The 4,114-nt window shown below is 28.1% G+C and overlaps 1 protein-coding gene across 1 annotated transcript in view; it reads left to right on the top strand.

Moving 5' to 3' along the window:
* LOC117167028 (structural maintenance of chromosomes protein 5) overlaps positions 1 to 4,114 on the top strand; it is a 56,643-nt gene that overhangs the window by 30,018 nt on the left and 22,511 nt on the right. The window lies entirely within an intron of this gene.

Raw genomic sequence — 4,114 nt, forward strand, 5'->3', positions numbered from 1 at the left:
AAACGATTCTTTAACATATTATGTGCAAGAAATTTCGACCTAAGCGATGCATTTGAAATTAAATATTCAACTGAAATAGTTGAATTATGAACAAAACAAAAAATTAGTTTTTACTAAAAAATACGAATTGTTAAGCAAACCTTAAATAATTAAATTCTAAGTAATAAAAAAAAGTAATTTTCAACCCAACAGTTGAATTTTTAACTAAAACTATGGAATATTCAATTGGAATAATTTAAATTTTCACTTAAAAAATTACTTTCACACAAAAAACCTAACATTAAACAAAATAGTTTCATTTTCAAATGAAGTGGTGAATTTTTAACTAAAATTGTAAATATTGAAGTTAAATATTTCTTTAAATATTTAATATTTAACCAAGAACGTTAAATTCTACAAAAAAATATGAATTTTCAACTAAAGAAAGATCATTTTTCAGCCAGAAATTAAGCAATGAAATTTTTAGTCAAAAAATGAATGTTTAACTAAAGAGACGAATTTTTATCAAAAATTTGGAATATTCAACTGGAATAATAGTTACATATTTAGATTTAAAAAAAAAAAGAAATAATTTTCAACCAAAACAGAAACAATTTTTTAACAAAATAGTTAAATTTTTGACCAACAAAATCATTTTCATCCAAAGAAAATGAAGTTTTTAATAAAATAGCTCATATTTGAACCAAAGAAATTAATTTGTGATTAAAATGATAAATCGTCTACCAAAAAATAATACTTTTTAACAAAAGAGTTTAATTTTCGACCAAGTAATTTTATTTCCAACCTAAAAGATAAATATTTAACTGATATACTTGAATATTTAAACGAAAATAATTATTTTTAAAGCAGAAAAATTAACTTGCAAAGAAAAAATATTTTTCACAAAAATTGTTGTATTTTTTACAAACAAAAAAAAACAATTTTCAACTAGAATGATGAATCTTTAACTGGAATAGTTGAATATTATATCAAGCAGTCGAATTTTCGACAAAATACATCAATTTTCAAACAACAAATTGAATTTTCGGTTAAAAATCTCATTTTCAATTTAAAGAAAAAACGGACTTTTAACAAAATAGTTAAATTTTTAACCAACAAGATGAAGTTTCAACTAATGAGTACACTTAACAAAAAAAAGGACGGATTTTCAACAAATAGTTGAACTTTTTACCTGCACAGATAAATTTTCTACTAAAATAGAATAGATAAATTTTCAGTAAAAACGTAATTTTCAATAAAATTAATGTAAATTTTCAGGAAAAAATCGAACAGATACATTTTAAGTTAAAAAATTATAATTCTGAAAAAGAAAAAAACTAATTTTCGACTAAAAAGAAACGAATTTTCTATAGAAGAAATTAATTTTTAAGCACAATGATTAATTTCGAACCAAATAGTGGATATTTTTCAACCCAAAGGATGAATTTTTTACCAAGAAAAAAAAACGAATTTTCTGCTATATAGTTTTTTGCTATTAAAAAAACGAATGCTTAACAAAAACTATTAAATTTATATCAAAAAAGTTCAATTTTCAGCTAAAATGATGAATCTTCAACTAAAAAATGTAATTTTCAACCAAATTCATGAATTTTCGACTAAAAAAATTAATTTTCAGTCAGTAAAATACCTTTTCAAACAAAAAAAGAAACTAATTTTCAACAAAATAGATAAACTTTTAACCAAATTAATTAATTTTTAACCAAAATGATGAAGTTTTAACTCATAAAGGTAGTCTTCTATAAAAAAAATACGGTTTTCCAACATAATACAATAAAATTAAAGTAAATTTTTAACGAAATAGTAAAAATTTTCAACCAAGAAGATTAAATTTCTATCGCAAAAGATAAGTTTTCGACAAAAAATCAAACAGTTACATTTTTAGTTTAAAAAATTAATTCTAAACAAGAAAAAAACTCATTTTTAACAACCAAAAAAAATCAATTTTCCACAAATAATATGAATTTTCTACCAAATTATATGAATTTTTAACAATGTAAATTAAAAAAATCTAAAAAGACTAATTGCCAACGAAAAAGTGTCATAGTTTATATTTTAATCAAAGAAGAATGAAATTTATACAATGAAAGAAAAGAATTTTAAAACCAAAAAAATTTGAATTTCCAACAAATAAAGATTTTTCACTTAAAACCTAAATATAATATTATCTAAATTATTGAACCTTCAAACCAGAAAACAAATTTTCTTTGCAAAAATTCAATTTTTAAACACAAAATATGACTGTTCAACAAAAAATTAATCAATTAATTAATTTTTAACCAAAAAAAGCTTCTCCACTAAACGGTTAAATTTTAAACCAAGTGTAGTTGAATTTTAAAAAAAATATATTAATTTTCAATAAAATAGTTCAACTTTCTAATGCAATTTGTACTAAAACTGAAGAATTTTTATTTATAAACGCAAAATAAATAATAATAGTTAAATTTTCAACCAAAAATGATTCCAGTTGACTTTTCAAGATCAAAATATGAATTTAAAAAAGAAAAGACTATGAAAAAATTGAATTTTTCTATTTAAAAAGACGATTTTTTTTAACCAAATAGGATGAATTTTTAACAAAATTGTTGAATTTTCTACCAAATACTTGCATTTTTATCCAAATAGACGAAATTTCAGATGTATTTTTATTTAACGAAAAAATTATTTTTAAAATAGTCGTAATAGTTAAGTTTTCAAGAATATAGTATAATAGTTTAATTTCTAACCAAACAGTGGCTTTTTTCTCAAAAAACTATTTATAATTTCTGCTAAAGCAGATAAACTTTAAAATAAAAAAAAAAGAGAAACTTTCAATAAAAGAGTTTAATTTTCAACCGAAAAGTTAACCAAAAAAATCCAATTTTTCTATTAACTAAAATAAATTCTGAGATTCTTCTTAAATTCTCAGAGAATTTATTTCTCGGCAATATTCTCATTCTCGTTACAGTTCTCAAAGTAAAATAACCAGCTGAGAACTCTAAAACTCCAAGTCTCAATCACTGAATTAAATTATCAAGAAATTTCCGATTTTCCAATCGGCCAATGACTCATAAAATATAAATAAAAACTAACTTACCAAATAGATGCATTTTTACCCAAAAAAATATGAAATTCTTTTTAAAACAGACGAATTTTTATTTTAAATAAAAAAAGTAAAATTTCAACAAAAAAAGTTGAATTTTCGCCCAAAAATGATTGAAATTGACTTTTCAAGATGAAAATATATGAATTTCTTTATTAAAAATAAGTTTCTACGAAAAAAAAACTATATTTTATTCGAAAAGGCCACTTTTTAACCGAAAAGGATGAATTTCTAAAAAAATATTTAAATTATCTACTGATACAAGCCGGGTTACGTGGGTGGTGGCTGAACCCGACTTGATCTAAAAATGAGGTTGTGGGTTGATAGGTGTTCGGTATGTGAGACGACGTGTCTCACGATACCGCGTGGAGGGCCGTTCGTACCCTCCTGGGTAGAGGCCACTAACCACTATCCTTGGCCAATGGTTGCGGGTGGAGGGCCGTTCGTACCCTCCGGGGTAGAGGCCACTAACCACGTGTCCTAGCCTGCTGGTTGTGAGTGGAAAGCCAGTCGTACCCCCCTGGGCAGAGGCTACTAGCCACGACGGCTGCTACTGGAGCTGGAGGCGGTCGAGGGAAATCCTCGGATGGGAAGGCTCAGGTGAGCGAAACGAGGACTTTCCGACACCGGCACTAGTACGACAGAACGTACTATTGCCTTGGGGGTGGAGGACGACCTGCGGTCTTCTGGAAGACCGGCTTGCAGGGGGTCGCGGAGGGCGGCCCAGCGACGGCGGACTCGGGTGAGCTTGCCGGGACGGGGACGGGAAGTCTTCGCCTGACCAGACACAGGTGGTGGAGAGAGGCAGGAGGTAGACAAGGAAAGGAATGTCGGGTTGTTGAAACAAGGAAAGCTAAAGGCGACCGGAGCTGCAAGAGAGCTTACCGACCTTGTAAGGAAGTAAAGAAAGGGCGACCGGAGCTGCAAAGAAAGCTTACCGACCCAGAAAAAGTAGAATGATAGGAAAGAGTTCGAGGCGGGGCTGCGGAGAGAGTACCGTCCTCTGAAAATAGTAAAGAGTGCGGGCGGAGCTGC

The sequence above is a fragment of the Belonocnema kinseyi genome, chromosome 2, assembly GCF_010883055.1.
Source record: "Belonocnema kinseyi isolate 2016_QV_RU_SX_M_011 chromosome 2, B_treatae_v1, whole genome shotgun sequence".
Classification (NCBI taxonomy): Eukaryota; Metazoa; Arthropoda; class Insecta; order Hymenoptera; family Cynipidae; genus Belonocnema; species Belonocnema kinseyi.